At 47.2% G+C, this 21822-nt stretch overlaps 1 protein-coding gene across 2 annotated transcripts in view; it reads right to left on the bottom strand.

Annotated features, from left to right (window-relative positions):
• The window catches only part of LYRM7 (LYR motif containing 7), a 119698-nt gene that overhangs the window by 40189 nt on the left and 57687 nt on the right, over positions 1 to 21822 (bottom strand). The window lies entirely within an intron of this gene.

The raw sequence follows: 21822 nt of genomic DNA, 5'->3' as shown, positions 1-21822 counted from the left end.
TCCGCTGACCTCGCCCTCGCCACAGTCCCCCGCATCCACCCCTCTGGTGGCAGATCCTTCTCTCACCTCGCAGCCAAGACCTGGAACTCCCTCCCCACCAACCTACGCAAGACCCAGGACCTCCTAACTTTCAGAAAGCACCTCAGGACATGGCTTTTTGAGCAGTAAACGGCAACCCCCCTCAACCCCTACAGCACCTTGAGACCCTAACGGGTGAGTAGTGCGCTTAAGATATTTTTTGAGTGATTTGATTTGATTGACTACCCCAGTTGCTTTAAATGCTTCTGCATCGACAAGAGCTCAGGGATTTGTTAGTCCAAGTGATTTGGAAATAGAAGGAATACTTTCACTTCCAAGACCTTTGACCCCCTACACGTTTCAGATCTGACATTGGTTGCAGTATCCTGAATAGGAGATTGTGCTTTAACACTTTAGAAGAAAATATGTCAATTGGAAATACCCCAGATCACGTAAATGTGAGTTCTGCAAAAGGAGAAGCAATGTTGAATACTCCAATAAGTTTGTGAGGTTTAATGCTCAAGAATTAAATGAGTGGCTGAATAATTTGAGTCCTGCGGGTGGAACACGAGGAGCAAATTGCAGTGGAAGATCAGTATAAGCCTCAGAGAAAGAGAGAGCATTAGTCATATCCAGACTAAAGTTAGAAATTAAATAAAATGATACTAAGACCTGTATATTTAGCTCAGTTAGATACGTACAGAGAGGATGAACTGCAATTCATATGCAAGGACATTCCAAAACTTGCAGGACAAGCTTATGACAGACTAGTTGCATTAGCCCAGAGATATTATGTTGACTTGGAAAAATCAAAATCCTTACAGAAGAGTCTTCGATTAGGATTCAGTGACAAGGATATTCTGAACATGAGCCCTCCAGGAATGGAATTGCAGATTACAGAATTAATTTGATATACCCAACAGTGGGGTGAATTAATAAGGGAGAAGGCAGGTGGGCAAACAAAAGAGACCAGAAGAAAATGTGTAAAGAACTGCCTCAACCATGAGCAGGTCAAACCGAGGGAAACGTAAAGATGCTTCCCAGGAGAGAGGTCCCTCGTGGAGAGTACGTTCATGTACCTTGGAGTAAACGTGACATTTTGTCATTCACAAATGATTTCCGAAACTTGAGAGAGAAGCCAGTAGGACTGAACGATTTGTGAAACATTCCAAACTTTGGTGGGAAGATTTGAGCACATTGTATGATGTTGTGGTTCTGAGTGATTTTTGGAAATAATGTAACGTTGCAGTTGATTGAGCAGGCGGTGAACCTCCAAGAGATCCAGTGACAAATGGGCCTTCTGAAGAGGTGATGAAAATTATGAGAATGTGAGTGGCTTTTTTGAAAGACAAGGTGTCCCCTCAAGATATTGATTGGTTATGAACTGACAGAACCACTCAGGAGAGGAGTCTATGGAGTCATTATATTCCTATTATGAGAGACTGTTGCAGGCTTTTAAGCATTACAGTGGTATTGAAAACATAGAGACAAACGATATGGGTCATTGTGTGTTGAAATTTGTTCAGCGATTGAAACCAGAAATAAACCCCATCATTCAGCAGCATTTGATTTGTTGTCAGAACAAACTGATTGAGGAGTTTCTACGGTACACAAAGTACTGTAGCAATGGACTGGATTTTAAGCAGAAAAAGTTCAAGGAGAAAGTAATGGTGATGCAACTGAAGACTGCACAGGGAAGTCAGAATCCACAGTCTGCAGGGAATACTGGTGAAATGCAGGGAACTCAGATGTTGCAAAGTAATGGTTCTCATCAGCAAGGTAGAGGAAGAGGTGTTCCTTCAGATTATAATGTAGATGTGGATGTGGATGTTGCAACTTTAAAGAGAAATAATCCTTGTCATATGTGTGGCAACTTGGGCCACACATATGGGAGGGAGTGTCTCCTTAATGTGAATAATAATCAGATGCAGAATGATGGATTTGTGAAAACGCAGTGAAATAATCAGGTACAGACACAGACCCTAAATGCAAAATGTGAATGTGTCCCAAAGACAACAGATACAGGTTCCACAAGCTCTGCTGCCCAAACAAGCAGCAAATGTTTCCAGACAGAGTTTAAATCAAATGACATATGTAGATTCAAATTGGTTGACAACTCAGTTTTCCTGGACTGTGTTGAGTGATGAGTAATTTTCAGATGTTTTCCAGTTGAGGTGCACAAAAGAAAAGGAATGCATGTTAGGTACATCCTTAGAAGTAGAGCCGAGTGGACCATATGTGGATGGTGATGTAAATGGTCTCCATGTGTCCTTTCTAGTCGATACAGGAGCTACATGTTCTACTTTAAGAACTGAAGTACCAAACTTGCCCGTTTCAGGAAAGGAAATTCAAGTTGTAGGAGCAGCAAATCAGCAATTGACCAAAACCTGGGACAGTATCTGTCCCTGAAAAAAACTATTCCTTTGAGGATATGCACCAATTTGTAGTGTGCAAGTCAAGTCCGTGAGTTTGCTTGGGCGTGACTTGCTATGCTAGTTGAACTGTTCCATTAGTTGTACCCCAAGAGGAATGGAAATACATACGAATGATGATGATGCAACATTTAAAATTGTGAATCAAACCCCAGGCGTCACATTGTACCCTATGTTAACTTGTAACGACCTATCTGAAAATTTTAAAGCTACTGTGTTCCCTGAAGTTTGGAAATTTCCAGGGAAAGAGATAGGACTCATTAAGGGAGTTAGGCCTATCAAGATAACTGTGAAACCAAATGCTGTGTCCCAGAGAATTCCTCCGTACAACATGATGCCTCAAACAATTGCAGGAATTACCCCAACGATTGAGTCCTTGATAGAACAGAGAATTCTAAAAGAGAAAATTGGAAGTCCATGTAACTCTCCAATTATGGGACTCTAAAAGCCCAGTGGAAAATACTGCATAGTCCAGGATCTTAGAAAGGAGAATGAAATTGTTGTTCCTTTTTGTCCCCTGGTACTAAATCCAGCAGTGATTCTTTTTCACAGTCCATGTGAAGAAGGTGTGCTTGCACTGTGATTGACTTGTGCCACACATTTTTCTCCATACCACTGCATGAGAAGAGACAGTTTCTCTTCCTGTTTCGGTTTGGCAGTCATGTTTTGGCATGGTGCTGAGTCTCACAAAGGTATTCCTAGATCCCCTCAGTTTTTAACCAGATCTTGAAAAATAACTTAAAATGCCCTACCACTCAGTCTTAGGTCAACACATAGAAGATCGGTTAGAAGTGTCAAATACTTTGGAAGCATGCAGGAGAGATACAATTGCCCTGTCGAACTACTTAGCTGAGAATGGACAAAGGTGGTCATTACAACCCTGGCGGTCGGTGTTAAAGCGGCGGTAAGACCGCCAACAGGCCGGCGGTAAAAAAATTGCAATTACGACCGTGGCGGAAACCGCCAACAAAGACAGCCACTTTAACACTCTGACCACCACGGCGGTACAAACAAACAGCGCAGCGGTCACCGCCAACAGACAGGCAGGAGACAATGTACCGCCCACACTATTATGACAGGCCAATCCGCCACCTTTTCCGGGGCGGATTCACAGCGGATAAAAACACGGCGGAAACAGGAATCCCGAAAGAAAAACGCTCACCTCTACACACCCCACGAGGAACGAGGACGCCATGGATCCGGAACTCCAAATTCTACCTGCAATAGTCTTCCTGCTCCTCTACCAGGAGCACGAACGCTGGCGGCGAAGACCATGAGAGTACTCCACCTACTACACAGGGGAGGGGGGAGGGAAAAAACAGGGACATACACACGCAACACCCCCACCCTCACCCACTACAACACACACACTAATGCATATCAATACATCACAGTTACACCCCCAAACCCCCCGGAAGAATGCAAAGACAATAGAAAATGAGTGTAACCATTGTAATATATTAAAAGCAAGTAGGCAGAAATATATATATATACACCATGTACAAAATATATACCAAGCACAGTAGCCCAGGTAATGCTCTAAGAAAGTCCGTGGAACACTGGGACCACACGGTATGGGCGAGACCCACAAAAGATCCCCGACCATGACGGAGAGAACACTACAGGGGCATCAGAGAGCAACTAAACAAGCACCTCAGGAGGAGGGAAAGGGGGGGCACCTCAGCCGCTTGAGTGCACGACGCCAAATCCACGAGGGGGCCACATGCCCACTGTTCCATCCTTGGGAGTGCAAAGCCACAGTCTCTCAAGTCTCTACAGTGGGTGGTTTGCCCACTGTTCAATCCTGGGGAGTGCAAAGCCACAGTCTCACAAGTCTCTACAGTGGGTGGGTTGCCCACTGTTCAATCCTGGGGAGTGCAAAGCCACAGTCTCTCAAGTCCCTACAGTGGGTGGTTTGCCCACTGTTCAATCCTGGGGAGTGCAAAGCCACAGTCTCACAGGTCTCTACAGTGGGTGGTTTGCCCAATGTTCAATCCTGGGGAGTGCAAAGCCACAGTCTCTCAAGGCTCTACAGTGGGTGGTTTGCCCACTGTTCAATCCTGGGGAGTGCAAAGCCACAGTCTCTCAAGTCTCTACAGTGGGTGGTTTGCCCACTGCCATATCCTGGGGAGTGCAAAGCCACAGTCTCTCAAGTGGATAACAGTCTCCACCGGTTCTGGAGGGGGCATGATGCCCAGAGTGCTTCATCCTGCTAAGGATGACAGTCTCCACTGGTTCTGGAGGGGACAAGGTGCCCACAGTGCTTCATCCTGCTAAGGACAGAGGTAGTGGATGACAGTCTCCACTGGTTCTGGAGGGGGCTTTGTGCCCAGAGTGCATCATTCACCCCGTGACAGACTCAGTTGCGTCAGTGCCATTGCCGCTCATGGGCCAGCGGTGCTTGAGACAGCGGTGCCCTGTTCAGCGGTGTTTGAGATGGCGGTGCCCTGATCAGCTGAGACGGCGGTGTCCTGTTCAGCGGTGCTTGAGATGGCGGTGCCCTGTGCAGCGGTGCTTGAGACGGCGGTGCCCTGTGCAGCGGTGCTTGAGATGGCGGTGCCCTGTTCAGCGGTGCTTGAAATGGCGGAGCCCTGTGCAACAGTGCTTGAGACGGCGGTGCCCTTTTCAGCGGTGCTTGAGGCGGTGGTCTCCATTGCAGGGACTCAGCTGCTGGCGGTCCTTCATGGCCCAGCGGGGCTTTTGCTGGCGGTCCTTCATGGCCCAGCGGGGCTTTTGTTGGCGGTCCTTCATGGCCCAGCGGGGATTTTGTTGGCGGTCCTTCATGGCCCAGCGGGGCTTGTGCTGGCGGTGGCCTCCTGGGCAGGTGGGCTGGTGCTGGCGGTCCTGTCCTGGGTAGCTGGGCTTGTGCTGGCAGTCCTGTCCTCAGCAGCTGGGCTTGTGCTGGCGGGCCTGTCCTCGGCAGCTGGGCTTGTGCTGGCGGGCCTGTCCTGGGCAGCTGGGCTTGTGCTGGCGGGCCTGTCCTGGGCAGCTGGGCTTGTGCTGGCGTTCCTGTCCTCGGCAGCTGGGCTTGTGCTGGCGTTCCTGTCCTCGGCAGCTGGGCTTGTGCTGGTGGGCCTGTCCTCGGCAGCTGGGCTTGTGCTGGCGGTCCTGTCCTCGGCAGCTGGGCTTGTGCTGGCGGGCCTGTCCTGGTCAGCTGGGCTTGTGCTGGCGGGCCTGTCCTGGTCAGCTGGGCTTGTGCTGACGGGCCTGTCCTGGGCAGCTGGGCTTGTGCTGACGGGCCTGTCCTGGGCAGCTGGGCTTGTGCTGGCAGTCCTGTCCTGGGCAGCTGGGCTTGTGCTGGAGGTGGCCTCCTGGGCAGCGGGGATGATGGCGGTCTTCTCCGCCGTGCTGCTCTTCCCAGACTTGCCGGGTTACTTGTGACCCTTCCCCACCTTGGAAGGTGTCAGAGCTGACTCCACACTCCCACCGGGACCCCTGGGAGCGGCTTTGGTGGCTGGAGTCTTCCCCTCGCCCGCCGAGCACTGGCCAACTTCTGATGCTTCACAGGTGGGGGACTGTCTGTGCTGTGGCTCCGTGCCACACTGGCTGCCCTGGTGGCCGGTGCACTCCAGATTCCGGTGACTACAGGCACCACTGGTCCCGGAGATGTTATGGCTGAGGTGCTAGTTCGGGACCTAGGAGACAGACGGGGTGGGGGAGGTGTGGGAAAGAGGTCAAGGTTGGACAGGAAAAGTTTTTGGGACACACTGGGACGGGTAGCTGGAGGGGGTTTGGGAGTGGAGGAAGATGTGGTGGTTGTAGGAGGTGTACGTATTCTGACTTTGGATGAAGGTGCATGCGCTGGAGGCTGTTGTGAGGTGGATGGCTGTTAAGTGGGTGTGTGCCTGCGTTTGTGTATCTTGGGAGGGGGCGTCACAGACACACTGGGAGAGGACACAGGGGACGTGTGAATCGTAGTGGGGGTGGTGACTGCACGTGAGCGGGGTGTGGTGGTGGGTGTGCTGGAGAGGGACGTAGTGGCTGTAGAGGTAGTGCATGCAGGTGTGAGTGTAGACAAGACTGGGAGGGAGGAGGGAGACGAGGAGGAGGGGGTCACAGTGGAGGCAGTGGATGTTGGTGTGTCTGCATGTGTGTGATGCTTGCGTGAGTGCCTGTGGGATATGTGGTGCTTATGTTTGCCTGAGCTTCCCTTGTGTGTTGACGTGTGTGCATGCTAGTCTGTAGATGTGCTTGGGATAGGCTGAGGTACAGGGGATTGGGTCGGGGTGGAGGAAGTTGGAGGGGGGAGGCTAGACACAGGGAAAATGGCTGCCATCAGTGCTGAGGCCAGAGTCTGAAAAGCTTGCTGAAGGGCCGCCTGACCAGAATGAATGCCCTCCAGGAATGCATTGGTTTGTTGCAACTGCCTTTCTACACCCTGGATGGCATTCAAAATGGTAGACTGCCAACAGTGAGGGACCTGAGGAGGTCAATGGCCTCCTCACTGAGGGCAGCAGGGGTGACTGGGGCAGGGCCTGAGGTACCTGGGGTGAAGGTGATGCCCACCCTCCCGGGTGAGCGGGCACAGGGCGAAGGCTGAGGGGCTGCTGGGAGGGCGGTGCTTGAAGGGGGGGTGGGGGGGGTGGCGGCTGTACCTGTAGATGGGGGTGGCACAGATGTTGCGCCACCATAAGGGAGCTCCCATCAGAGGACGAGTCCGTGTCACTGGTGTCAGCTCCTGTCCCTGCCGTGGAGCTCCCCTCGCCCTCCGTCCCACTGGTGAAGTCCGAGTCCATAGTGTGGCCCTCCATGGCCATGTGGGATGCAGCCCACTGGTGCTCCGGTGCCACTGCTCCACCGCCTGATGATGCTAATGCACACAAGAACAGGGAGACCACAAAAAGGGGGGGCCGACAGAAGAAAGACATGTTGAGTGCATGCATTACCGCTACCGTTGGCGGACACGACAGACACAGAAGCCCCCTGCACTACGCCGCGCTCTTGGGCTCCACTGTTCAATTCCTGGGAAATGGCCTACAAGGCTATGGACGACATCTGCACACATAGATGACACAGGGGCATAACTAGGTGTACCTCTACAGAGGTGGGGTGGGGTGCCACATGGCCTGCCTTACGGATGGTCCTTGCCTACGGAACTCGTACTGGCCTAGGAAAACCCACAGCCCACCTCCCCCACCCAGACACCTCCACTGCGCGCAAAGTCAGCAGAATGAGAGTGTACTCACCCCCTTGGGGCTGCTGTGATGCCCTCAAGCGCCCATCCAACTCCGGGTAGGCCACTGCCAGGATCCTGAACATCAGGGGGCTCATGGTGTGACGGGCACCCCTCCCACGTTGGGAGGCCATCCCCAGCTGAGCCTCCGCCGTCTTCTTGCTCCAGCGGCGAATGTCCTCCCATCTTTTCCGGCAGTGGGTGCTCCGTCGGTGGTAGACCCCCAGGGTCCAGAGGTCCTTGGCGATGGCACGCCAAATATGTTTTTTCTGGTGGGCGCTGACCTACATGAAATGTACAGGGGGAAGAGTAAGTAATTACCAACTGCACCGTCAAACTGATTGGCCCCCATCCCTACCCTTGCCATGTGGCACATGCATTCACCGTCTTTCATGCACGCAGCACTCTCCCCCCTTCCTTCTTACATCCAGCCCTCTCCACACAGGCATAGCCCATACAACATGCTCCCTGTGTACTTACCTGTTTGTCTGAAGGACCGTAGAGTAGCGTGTACTGGGGGAGGACCCCATCCAAGAGTTTCTCCAACTCCTCCGATGTGAAGGCAGGGGCACTTTCCCCAGACACTCGAGCCATTGTCTCTTCCAGACCGAGGTCACAGCAGCACTTGCAGTGTAGGTCCTCTCCTGTCGAAGATAAGGTATCGAGTGATTGAACAGATAGAAAATGGCAGTCACGTCAGCGGTGGTGCGTACCGTCACCGCCGGCGTACATCGTCATTGGCTCCTGGGACCCACAGCGTCCAATGTTAACCAATGCAGCATTGCGCCGCGGTCTTTGACCGCCTACCGCAACGGGGTGTACAACGCCAGCGCAGTTACCTCACATCCCATTGTCCCACTTTAGAGGTCAGGCAGCTGCCATTTCAGGGGCCCACATGGCTTCATTTTCAACTGCGTCACACATACCTAGGCCTAGACTCAACACACATACAGGCCCGCTTTTGTGTATGAATGGTGTTCTGGGTAAACTGTGGGTACGTACCTCTGAGTTGTTTGACTCTGTGCTCGCTGTTGTCCTTCATAGGCACCGTCCGCTGGGACATGTGAGGAGATGGCGGCATCCTCCGGTGTACCGACCGTTGGTGGACCTGTCGACAATGGAGGAGCAACATGTGATTATCACATACAGGCTTGACCGTGCCACAATCCAGGAACTTTGTACCCAGTTGGAGCCAGACCTGATGTCAGCAATCCGCCATCCCACAGGAATCCCCGCTCAAGTGCAGGTGCTGTCAGTGCTCCATTTCCTTGCAAGTGGGTCTTTTCAAACAACAGTGGCCATAGCATCAGGGATGTCCCAGCTTATGTTTTCCAACCTATTGTCTGCCCTTCTGAAACACATGCGGAGCTACATCGATTTTCCTCAGGTGGACGATTTGCCTACAGTGAAAGGTGATTTCTATGCCCTGGGACACATCCCCAACATCATAGGTGCCATTGATGGGACCCATGTGGCTTTGGTTCCTCCCCCCCCCACAGGAGTTAACAGGTGTACAGAAACCGGGAGAGTTATCATTTGATGAATGTACAGATGGTATGTTTAGCAGACCAGTACATCTCCCATGTGAATGCCATGTTCCCTGGCTCAGTGCATGACGCCTACATCCTGTGGAACAGCAGCATCCCTTATGTGATGGGTCAACTCCAGAGGCACCGTGTGTGGCTATTAGGTGAGCACCTGGAAGCAAGACAGTGGGAATGGTTGTCTGGGTCTGGGGATATCCCTCCAGGTTAGTGCGTGTCTAACAGTTGTCTCTCGCCATTAGCAGGTGACTCTGGCTACCCCAACCTGTCATGGCTACTGACCATAGTGAGGAATCCCAGGACAAGGGCAAAGGAACGCTACAATGAGGCCCATGGGCGAACTAGGAGGGTGATCGAGCGGACCTTCGGCCTCCTGAAGGCCAGGTTCCGGTGCCTCCATATGACAGGTGGATCCCTATTCTACTCACCAAAGAAGGTGTGCCAGATCATCGTGGCCTGCTGTATGCTTCACAACTTGGCTTTGCGACAACAGGTGCCTTTTCTGCAGGAGGATGGTGCAGATGGCGGCGTTGTGGCAGCTGTGGAGCCTGTGGACAGTGAAGACGAGGAAGCAGAGGAAGAAGACATGAACAACAGGGACTCAGTGATCCAGCAATATTTCCAGTGAGACACAGGTAAGAGTACAGACCTGCCTACTACATGTACTTTAACACTACTACCTCTCTACTGTCTGTCGTTTTCACCCAGTGTATGGTCACTGAGTTGTCACTTTCCCTTATGATTTCAGAGATGTGGGTCCCACTGTATGACAACTGCTTAGATTCCTCATGGACTAGAGCTGTGTGACATAGGTATGTTGACATTTCAATTGAAAGAGCATTTGTCACTTTAATTGCTAATACACTATTTTGAAATCACAGACAGACTCCAGATTGTTTTGTGCTTTAAGTGTGTTTATTTAAGTGCTCAATATTTGAGGGGGTAGTAAAATGGTGAGGGGTGATGGCGGAGGAATGTCCATGGCAGAGTCCAGTCTATTAGTCTCACAGGTGCATTTCCCACATGGGCATAGGAAGTGGAGCTGGGGCAGTTTAAGTATGGACAGGGTGACAAAGTGGGACAGTAGGATGACAATCAGGGTGGTCTCATTTCTTGGCAGGGGTCTTGGCATCATGCTCTGTCTTGTTGCTGGATCTCAGGGACTGTTTGTGGGGTGGTTCTCCCTCTGCAGGGGGTGGGGTGCTGGTGTGGTGGTCCTGTGGTGGGGCGTCCTGTCCACTAGCGCCGGCGGAGGTGGTGGGCAGTTCATCATCCATGCTAGTGTCAGGGGCCCCTTGTAGTGCCACAGTGTCCCTCCTGATGTTCACAAGTTCCTTCAGCACCCCTACGATGGTGCCCAGGGTAGAGCTTATGGTTCTGAGTTCCTCCCTGAAGCCCATATACTGTTCCTCCTGCAGGCGCTGGGTCTCCTGAAACTTGGCCAGTACCGTTGCCATCGTCTCCTGGGAGTGGTGGTAGGCTCCCATGATGGAGGAGAGGGCCTCGTGGAGAGTGGGTTCCCTTGGCCTGTCCGCCCCCTGTCGCACAGCAGCCCTCCCAGTTCCCCTGTGTTCCTGGGCCTCCGTCCCCTGGACCGTGTGCCCACTGCCACTGCCCCCAGGTTCCTGTTGTTGTTGGGGTGGTGGGTTAGCCTGGGTTCCCTGTAGTGGTGGACACACAGCTGATTGACGTGTCCTGGGGACGGTGGTATGGGCCCGCTGGGTGGGTGCTGTGCTGATGTTTCCAGAGGGGGGAAGGTCTGTGGTGGACTGTGACTGGGTGAGGGGAACCGACTGTCCCGAGGTCCCCGATGGGCCGGGCTGGTCATCTAGATCCAGTTGGACAGAGCTGCTGTCATTACTGTGGGCCTCTTCTGTTGGTGGTGTGGACATGTGTGGACCCTCCTGTCCGGTGACGTTGGGTAGGGGTCCTGCAGGGGTATACAAGGATGGTTATTACATCTGTGTGTGGCATGGTGTGCAGTGGGTGGGTGACCGTGTACCCCAGTGCTTGCATTCCTGTGTGGGACCTTGTGTGATGATGGTTTAGGGGGTTGCATGAGTATGAGCAGTGGGCATGCTTTGGTGATGGGTGTCCATGCTTTGTTGTTGCATGCAGGGCTTGGTGTTGGGATGGGTGGTTTGTGATGTTGGGACATATGTGAGGAGTTGGAGTGCTGGGGGTGAGGATGGGGGTATGTGATGGCATGCAGGTAGGGTGGGGGATGTAATAGTTAAGATTTGTCTTACCAGAGTCCATTCATCCACCTACTCCTGCGAGGCCCTCAGGATGCAGAATCGGCAAGACCTGCTCTTCCCATGTTGTTAGTTGTGGGTGAGGAGGTGTGGGTCCGCCGCCAGTCCGTTGAACTGCCAGGTGGTGTCTTGAGACCACGGAAAGCACCTTCACCCGTAGGTCGTTCCACCTCTTCCTGATGTCCTCCCGATTTCTTGGGTGCTGTCCCACTGCGTTGACCCTGTCCACTGTTCTTCGCCATAGCTCCATCTTCCTTGCAATTGAGGTGTGCTGCACCTGTGATCCGAATAGCTGTGGCTTTACCCGGACGATTTCCTCCACCATGACCCTGAGCTCCTCCTCCGAGAACCTGGGATGTCTTTGCCGTGCCATGGGGTGGTGTAGGTGATGTGTGGGGTGGAGTGTGTGGTGACAAGTGTGTTGATATGTAGTGGGGTGTTGTGTGAGGTGCGTGGAAGTTCTGTGGGTGATGGTGTTGTGTGCCTGTGGATGCTGTTGTTCTTGCTGGTGCTGTCTCTCTCTGGCCTTCTTTCGGAATTTTTGGTAGTAGGGGTTTGTGGGTGATGTGGGTGTGTGTTTTATATTGTAATGGGTGTGTGGGTGTGGTGTGTGTAAGTTTATGTGTATCAGGTGTGTGTATTTCGAATTGTCCAATGTGGCTGTGTTTTGTAAAAGTGTGTGTATTTTGAGCACGGCGGTGTGTACCGCCAATGGAATACTGCGGTTGAAAGACCGCCGTGTGGATTCATGTGTCGTGATAGTGTGGGCGTTTTTCTGTTGGCGTGACGGTGGAGGTTTTGTTTTCGCCAGTTTATCACTGACCTTTGGTGTGGCGGACTTGTGTGGGTGTCTGAATTTTGGCAGATTCCGAAATGTGGGTCATAATAGCTGTGGCGGAATTCCGCGGCTGCGGCGTTGTGTTGGCGGTCTTCTGAACAGCGGTAAGCGGCTTTTACCGCCAATGTTGTAATGAGGGCCAAAGTGTCCACGACCAAATTGAAGTACTGAAAGAAAGAAGTCTTGTACTTAAAACACCACGGTGAGAATGGTGTAAGGAAGGTGTTGCAAGAAAGAATCTTAGCAATTTTGAAAATGAATCCCCCAAAGACAAAGAAAGAAGTCAGGATGTTCTTGGGAATAGTTGGCTACTGTCGTCAGTGGATTCCAAACTTTTCCTTTCTGGCCAAGCCTTTACAGAGGGTGACACACAAAGATGTGTTTGATCCAGTAACACTGGATGACAAGCGCATACGGTATGATTGGATGACAAAAAGAAAATCTCTAGGAATGCTTGATTAGAATAAATGATTGACTTTATACTGCTGTGAGAGGGAGGGATGAGCTCTCTTAATTTTGACTCAAGTGCATGGAAGTGCAAACAGGTCAGTGGATTAATTTTCTGCTTCTCTTGATCCTGTAGCTTTATCTTTGCCCAGCTGTCTTGAGTCGGTTGCAGCTGCTAGTGTCCGCATAGAGCAGTGGGAAAGCATTGCCATGGGTCATCCTTTGAATGTTTTTTTTGCCGCACTCGGTGGAAATTTTGTTAACTCGTACCAAGACTCAACACTTGACTAGTGCATTTCTGACCTCGGTATCAGCAAGTCATTCTGGCTGCACCGAATGTTACTCTTAAGAGCTGTACCACTTTGAACTTGAGCAAATTTACTTCCTTTGCCTACTAATGAGAAATATGTACATAACTGAACTGATGAAATTAAGCATGAGTGTCTAGGCGTCACTGAACTATGCACCAAGCCAAGATCTGATATTCAAGATATTCCACTTTCTGAATCTGATTATGTAATGTTAGTTGATGGCTCCTGTTTAAGAGACAATGATGGAGCCCTGAGATCTGCTTATGCAGCTTGTACAGTCTCAGGTGTGACTGAAGCCCCCCTGGCTTCATGGAGTCTGTTCTGCGCAAGTAGCTGAATTTGTTGCTCTTAAAAGAGCATGCTTTGTTTCTGAACACCTGAAGGTAACAATGTTCACCAATTGTCAATATGGCTTTGGTGTTGTTCATGATTATGGTCAGTTATGGTCTGCAAGAGGTTTTATGACCTCTTCTGTTTCATCAATATGAAACAGAGAAAACGTTTATAACCTCTTGAATGCATTACAGTTACCTGCCAAAACTGCAGTCGTGAAGTGTTCAGCACAACGCAAAGTCCTTTGATTATGTCGCTCTCTGTAACAGTTATGCTGATCAGGTGGCTAGGTACTTTGCATTAAACTGTACTGTCTTCAATGGTGAATACACAAATGAGGAAAATGATGAGCTAAATCTTAATCTTCTGTTAACTGCTACTGATACATGGGAGTAAGTTAAAAGATTGCAGGAAGAAGAGCAGAGTTGGGTCCGGGTTGTGTCAAAAGAGATGAAGATGATGTTTGGATTTCAAGTGATGGAAGAGTTGTGATACCTAATAGCTTGGCTAGGGATTACCACGGTCCAGCTCAAGTTGGTTGTGATTCTATGTTCCGGATATTTAGGCAAACTTAGTTTACCCCAGATTCAAACTGATGGTAGAAGCCCTTTGACACAGGTGTGTCTCATGTCAGAATATGGATGTAGGCAAACATCCAGCATTCACACTGAGTCTTTCAACGGGATGCAGCTCGATTTTATTGAACTATCTGTGTGCAATGGACTGAGATATGGCTTGGTTATTGTACGTGTTTTCTCTTGTTGGGTTGAAGTTAACCCAACTAGGAGAAATGACGGTCTCACAGTAGCAAAACTGTTGCTTAGGAAGTTAATACCCAGGTTCAGCTTCCCGACTTCTCTAGAGTCAGACCGAGGGACCCACTTTAATACTGAAGTCCTTAAATTACAGTGTGAGGCATTACAAGTTGAGCATAGGCCCCATTGCAGTTACAGGCAAGAAGCTTCCGGATTGCTGGAACAAGTTACTGGAACTTTGAAGTCCTGAAGTTTGCATCTCCATCGCAATGAAAAGCCTCTTGTTTTTGATGAGTTTGCACAGTACTCCAGACAGAAAAAACAGGATTTTCTTTGCACGATATTATCATGGGCCATGCCATGAGACTACCAGCAGTTCCTGTGAATGCCCTTGTGAACATTAAAGATGACATGGTACTGGATTATTACAAAGAACTGGCTGACCTGGTTTGTTCTATGACTCATCAGGTTGACCAGTACAGCTGCATGACCTGTTTCTAAGTGACTATGTCATGGTCAAATCCTGCATGGAACCGCGTGGGATGGGCCTTTCCAAGCCATGTTGGCGACTATGACAGCTGTGAAGTGTACTGACCACCCTAACTGGATCCGTGCAGCACATAATCACTAACTTCCAGTTCCCCTTGATGATACAGCACCTGTCCCTCTAGGGCCGGTTACAGTGAGATGAAGGGAGCAGGTTAGTCAAGCTGTTGGGGATACACAAGTAACTGAAACAGCACAATTCTGGTCTCATGCAGGTCTGAGTGAGTCAACAGCGGTGGTTGGTACAGAAAAGTCGAGACAGAAACAGTTGGTTTTGCACAGCTCAGATGCTGGTGAAGGACCTAGTGCTGTAGAAAAAAGGGTTGTGCCTGGAGTTCATTGGCCAAGTGAACAAACTGCACCAGTAGTACAAATGCCCCCAACTATTCTAGAAGAAGCAGAAGAGTCTGGTCAAAGTGACACTGATTCAGACAGACGAGCAGCTCGGAGATCAAAACAAAAGAGAGTCCCTTGCCAAAAGTATGCAAGCACCTGAATTTGAATGGGAGAAGGAATTTGCAGCCTTTTATTTAACAATATGCATCCAGTTGAACATTTATTTTCCTGTGGCAGAGCTGAACTTTGAAATTTCATTGCCACTTGACAGACTTATACATTATACCCTGGATTTGATTATTAGGGATTTTGAACTGCACATTTATTAGAAAGATTTGAACTTTTATCTGAAGCATTTGATGAACCTTGTATCAATTTAAAGAAGGTTTTTGCAGCTAAAGTTAGAACCTTGCGGAATAAATGATTGCTTGCTATTTGCTTTCCTCACAAGGTAAAGACTGAAAAGAACTAAAAGAGACTGTTACTATTTTTACTGGGGCCTTTTGAATTTTTCCCTTTCATTTTTGATTACCGGTCAGAAATTAGAGAACTCATGGAGTCCACAGGAACCATTTTGCAACCAATGGCTGGGAGAAAGAATTAGCAAACTTTTGTTCTAACAATATGCATCCAGTTTTTTAATTTGTTCCTGTGGCAAGAGCTGAACTTTGAAATAGTATTGCCTCTTGACAGACTGAGACAATATACCTTGGATTTGATTATTAGTGATTTTGAACTGGGCACTTATTTGAAACATTTGAATTTTTATTAGAGGCATTTGATGGACCGTGTAGCAACTTAAAGAAGGTTTGTGCAACTAAAGTTAGACCTTTGCTGAAGAAACAACTGCTTGCTATTTTCTCACAACTTAAAGACTGAAAAGAACTGAAAGACTGTTGCAGTTTTTGTTGCTGCCATTTTCATTTTTCATTTTTCCTTTTATTTTTGAATACCAGTCTGAAATTAGAGAACTCATGGAGTCCACTAGAATCAAGAGTAGTTAACTTGGGTATCTATGCGTAAGAGTGTTAGTTGTGACAGTTATTTTGATTATTGCATTGCTTATTGGATTAAGCTTCCCTACATAAGAGGAAACATTACATCAACAACTGCCCGAGTTCCACAATGCCCACAGATTATAGAATCCATACACTAGATGAGAAGCTATTACACACAGATGGTTCTAGAGGAGCGCTTTCTCTGAATGCTTATTATAAATTGCTATACGAGTATGTTGATACCAAGGACGTTAAGAACTGCTATGTGTGTACACAGATGCCTTCATCAGGTAGTGAGGGAATAACCTATCATAGTATCCCCTTGACTTATGGAATTTCATGTAGCTTATTGCTGAATCTTTTGTAACAGCAAGTGTATTCCCAGTATTATTACTCAAACTATGATTTCGTTTTCTCAAATATCCCCATCATGAAATATTTGAGCAGAATTGCCAAAGCTAAATACATTGAAACAGTGGGAGGTTTCTTTGAGCCTACATTGATATTTAGTAAAGTATATGTCCATAGAAGTAATTTGACCTGTATTCCCTCTTCAGTAGAACAGGAGTTTTAGGACAAATTTAAGACAGAAGAAGAGCAATGAAAGCAAAGGCAGAAATAGCAGCAGTAGTCAGTGATTGGGGTAAAGAAGAGGAAGCTCATTCAGCAGTAAGCTGCCTTGACATTAGATTGGCAACATGTAGGGAAACGTGTTTTTGTTTGAGTGGTTGGACTCTTATGTTGAATGGCCAAGATCCAGGAATTGATTTCATTTGTGGAAGAATGTTTTTTTCAGATTGCCAAAAGGATGGTATGGTACATTTTATTTAGGAGTAGTTTTCCAAAAATGTATCACGTGGAACATTGTGATGATCCTGTGTCAGATGAGAAGTCAAATACTCAAGTCAATAGAGGTGCCAGTGCTTCAGAGATTGTAGGAGACTTCTTTCTTGCAATGATTCCACCTATATAAGTGATTATGAAAGACCTGCAGATAAGAAAGTTATCAACTATTGTAGATATGTTTCTACATATACAGCAGGTGCCTTCTTGTTAGTTAACACTGAAATAGTTGCCATAAAATCAATGATTTTGCAAAATCGTCATGCTTTAGACTTCCTTCTTGTGAGATGCTGAAAGTTCAACAATGTTGTACTTTCATATCGGATAATATTTAGGAGCTGAGAAAGGACATCAAGAACATGACTGACGCGAAAGGGTATTTGAAGGATTTAGAGGCAACAGGTCCCTGGGAGGCTATAGGGGGTGGTTCTTCAGCAGTTGGAAAGTGGTTTGGAAACGGAGGCAGTCAATTTGTTGGCAGTATTTTGAGACCTTTGTTGATACTAGCCTTATGTGCCTTAGTTGTGTATGGTCTTTACAAGTTGTATACAAATATGAAAGTGGCAAGAAAATGAAAGTGAAGAGAGCAGAGAAGGAAAAATGAAAAGAGAAGTTTGAGCGCGAGAATAGATTAAGTATCTGTTATAGTGACATTTAAGTAGTTAGGAGTCCAGAAGATCTTACCTCAGAGATTTTGATCTGTCTCATTGATATGACAGAATGTAATCTGATGAGATGGCTTGATTCACCATTAGAGGGGGGACTGACGTAGATGAAATGTTGTTGCTACGTCTGACATCACAGTAATCATCTATAAGTGACAGAATTTGTAGTATGTTGTTTGAAGTTCTAACAAGTTAACTGAAGTGGTGCACAGAAAGCCTATATTGAAATGAACAGTGATCTAATGTGATGTGGCATAGTCCAAATATTTCAACTATAATCAGTTAAATTGATTCCATGTGTTTCCCCATGAAGTTAATGAATAGTTTTCACTAAAATTATAAAGAATTTCCAGAAGGGAATGTTTTAAATGGTGCATGTTAATGTTGAAAATGTAGTTCTCAATTATATTTACTGAAATGTTTTAACAAGATAATTTGCTTTTGCAGTTACTGTAACATGAACATTGACAAGATTTATTAATGATGGCATTGCAATTTTTCATTATATTTGTTTTGTTTAAAGGGAATAAATGTGCCATGTTAATTCTGTTTGCTTTAGCTTAGCCATACTGATTTGCTAGGCTTCTGACTATGCAGTAATATTAAAAGTAGTTTTTTCTTTTGCTAATGTCTCATTTCTTTCAGACTTCGTTCCCATAGAATGTTAGTTTGGAAAGAGATGTCCTATTGTTTTACAAATAGAGAGCCTGACAAAGTAACCTTGAATATGGTACATTAAGCAGCTGTAGAAACGGACGATATGCAATTATTTCAAAACGTACACCAGAGGAAGATGGGAGCCTTTTTCATGTTGGTAATGGGAATCTTTCCTGATATTTCAAATAACTGTCATATGATGGATTATGATTGGAGAGTTAAACCTTCCGATTTATGTGGTGTGATTGATGGACTTTTACCGCTCCCCAGTTGGTTTAGGGGCAGCTCCCATTTGGACATTGTGCTACCACCAGCTGGACTTTGAGAGGTGCAGAGCTCTTTGCCCTTGCCCCACAGCTAAATGTTAAGACGAGAAGACTTACATTTTTCTTTTGACCCATGAGAAGACTCTTGACCAAGCTTCTCACATGCTCACACCTTTCCCTTTCTACTTATTTTTTGTTAATTTTAGTTGGCTTTATCCTGCCCCTGATAATGTTTTTCAAAATCCTATTTGTCCTTTATTTCCTATTTACTCTTGGGTTTTGTAGCCCAGCACTATGAAGAATTGGTCACTTTGTACCTCTAAGGGATCTCCACTTGTTTAGAGAATTTATTGGATAATTGAAATCTATGCAAATGCTTGGAAAGACTGGTCAACGTTTATTCTCACGAACATCAGGTTCAGGTGCTAATGTTATGTACTGCACTGATGGAATTCTTTGTCTGTTGGACTTTAGCTAAGCTTTAGTGCTACCAAGATTTGGACATCTGATGGTAATACTCTAACTTTAGCTTTATAGCTTCGTCTTGAAAATTGTCAACATTAACCTGAGTCAATAATAAAGCCCTTTAACTTTATTTCCAACTTGCATTTTCCTTGTGTGGCCACATTGGTCATACTGTAAATGAAATGATAATTGAATGCACCAGTGATTTTTTTCTCCACCCCTTCTGCCGGGTGAAAGGATCTGTTGATCTTGTTTAGAGCACACGACATGCTCCATCAACACTGTTCAGCCACGTGCTGCCATTTCGGAAGTAGTATGCCTGTAACTTACGGTAAGCTCTTTTCACTCTCTGTAAGGATGGGACAGAAATCATGGCATAGTGTTGTATTGACCAAAGTGAATAAATCATCCAATATTAGATTATCTTGCCTATCATAAGAAGTTATTTGAACTTGATGTTTACTTTTGTGACTGCTCTATTTATGTTTATATGTTTTACTCACTCAAGTACTTAGATGTATTATTTAAACAAACTAATTATTTTTAAATGTGAATGTGAGTTTAAGCTTGTATTATCCCATTATTTCTAGTATCTTGTTTATAGCCTTATCTGATGCCAGATTTGCAAGTTTAGTATTACCACCTGTTCTACGGAGTGCCTCCAGATATTTAGGTAGAGTGGAGGCATTATCGTAGTTTCGATTTATTTGAGCTAATGATTGTTGATATTCTGGATGAATGGCATTAAAGCGCTTTTCATTATGCTATGGTATCAGGTTGTCTAAGAATTAGGTCGACTTAGCCTTTAGAGACCAATATTGTGAGAACCCCTGCACCTGGCAACTCACACAAGAAGCACTATATCCTTTTAAGGCAAGAATGAAAAATGTAATATAGTACCAAGTGCATGTAAGCCAGTGTCCACTCAAGCCTGCTGCACTGATTGTGCCACAACATGTGTTCCAAAGTACAAAATGGCTCCTGGGCTACTACTGCAGACTTGAACGGCAGTGTTTACACTGCTAGTTCGACTTTGCCATTAAAACCAATGGCAAAGCCACCAAATCCCTTAAGAGTATCCCCTAAGGAATTCCTAGAGAGACGTATGGCAGGGAGCTGTATATTATTAAGACATATATATTTTATAAACTATGTCTTAACACCTCTAAAATGTCATTTTGTTGTGGAAAAGTTAGTAGTCCAGTTAACTAACACAGGATTTCTGGCTGGCGCCCTAGCCTGGCTAAGTTCTGAATGGGACTACTTAACTGGGTACTATAAGGTATCAAATTAATTGCGGAATTAAACCCAAACTGATGCCCAGGTTGAATTTAATGTCACAATCAAAGTAATGCAACTTTTATAAAGCTGTCACTCTATGACCCAGCTGGTCCAGTAGCCTCACATGGGCCCTGGCCAACAGACAGTTTTCTGCCCACCTCAGGAGCAGTGTGAATGACTCTCAAGAACAGCAGCAGCCTGCTGAAGGGTGTGGTGTTATGCCCCCTCCTCCCCCTCCCCACTTTGCAGGAAGTCACTTAGGATATTAGCCCAAAAGGCAAGTTTCAAATGGGAAGCTGCCTTTGGTGGGCAAATGGCAATAACACTCCCGAGGGGCTGTCCTTTGTTCGGGTAGACAGGCTGAAGACAGTGCGAGAGAGAGAAGACCTGTACCAAAACTGTTTTTCCGTGGGAATGTAGCCCACAGGTAGCCACAGCTCTAGGGTGGGCTACGAAGCTCCTCACAGCCGAGTAAAGGTTCAAAGATCTGGAGGGTGGCTGGAATGGTGCACCCTGGAATTGCCAGATGCCACACATTGCTGGAAATTCTTCACCGAGAAGGATGAGAACCTGGTAGCCCATTGGCTAGTAACTGCATTGTCCCCTCTGGGCACTTTCCTGGGATAAAAATGGCACCCCTGGCACCCTGAACCTAAATCACGTAAGAACTGGAACAAGGACCGAAGGAGGTCTGCCGGGTGGACCCCTGAACCGCACAAAGAGAGGCTGTACTGCCTACTGGGCTGCACTTGCATGACCTTAGGCTGGCGTAGTTGAGACTATCCCTGTGACTCCTAGCGTGGGGAAAAGTTGGGTCCCAGTTCCAGAACAAAGCAGTGACTCCAAGGATCAACTGGCTAATTCCCTGGAACCAGCTACAAGGACAAAAGAGCTAAAGAAGCTCAAACTTCTAAGTTGGTAATCCACTTCACAAACTCGTCACTGCCAGCTGCTGTGTGCCAAAGAGAATGATCCAAAACAGTCAAAGTTTGCACCCGCGTCAGCCAGACCCAGGAGTGCCGCCAGAGTTTAGATTGGTTGCCCAAGTGGGACACTAGCCTCCACTGAGGGATTTGGCCCTGACTGCTGTGTCTGGAGACTAGTATTCCAGTCGCAGCTGTGCTTTTACTGACTCAAAGAGGATGTCATGGGAACCCGAACCCTGTGGCCAAAGTCACCCCCACATAACTCGTGGGCCAAGAAATCACCACTGAGGCACCTCATTGACCGCACAGCAACAAGGGTATCTTTGAGCATCTTTTCATCCTGTATCCCTAGCATCTGGTGCACTCCGTTAAAGTTTAAGAGGTTGGGCTGTAAAGTTTTGAACTGGACTGGAAAATGCTCTAGTGGCCAGATAACTGTCCATATCTACCCCATTGGCCCCCTAGACCTTCATCCTGTCAGATTTGGTCATCCAAGTCAGGCTGAAGTAGCCAAACTAGTTTTTCCAAACTTTAAAATCTTTGCAACTTCATATCTCTGGAACCCTCTAGTGGATTTTGATTATCTTGGAATCTAAAAGTTTATTTAAAAAAAAATCTATTTTTATAAATTGGAATTGTGTTTCTTTTGTGTTGTGTGGCTTTCTTATTCCTTTGTTTGGTAGTGTTAAATACTTTATATTATGTTCCTTTGTGTAAGCCTTGCTGCTCAAAA

This window comes from Pleurodeles waltl, chromosome 1_1 (genome assembly GCF_031143425.1).
Source record: "Pleurodeles waltl isolate 20211129_DDA chromosome 1_1, aPleWal1.hap1.20221129, whole genome shotgun sequence".
Classification (NCBI taxonomy): domain Eukaryota; kingdom Metazoa; phylum Chordata; class Amphibia; order Caudata; family Salamandridae; genus Pleurodeles; species Pleurodeles waltl.
This window is presented reverse-complemented; position numbering and strand designations above follow the sequence as displayed.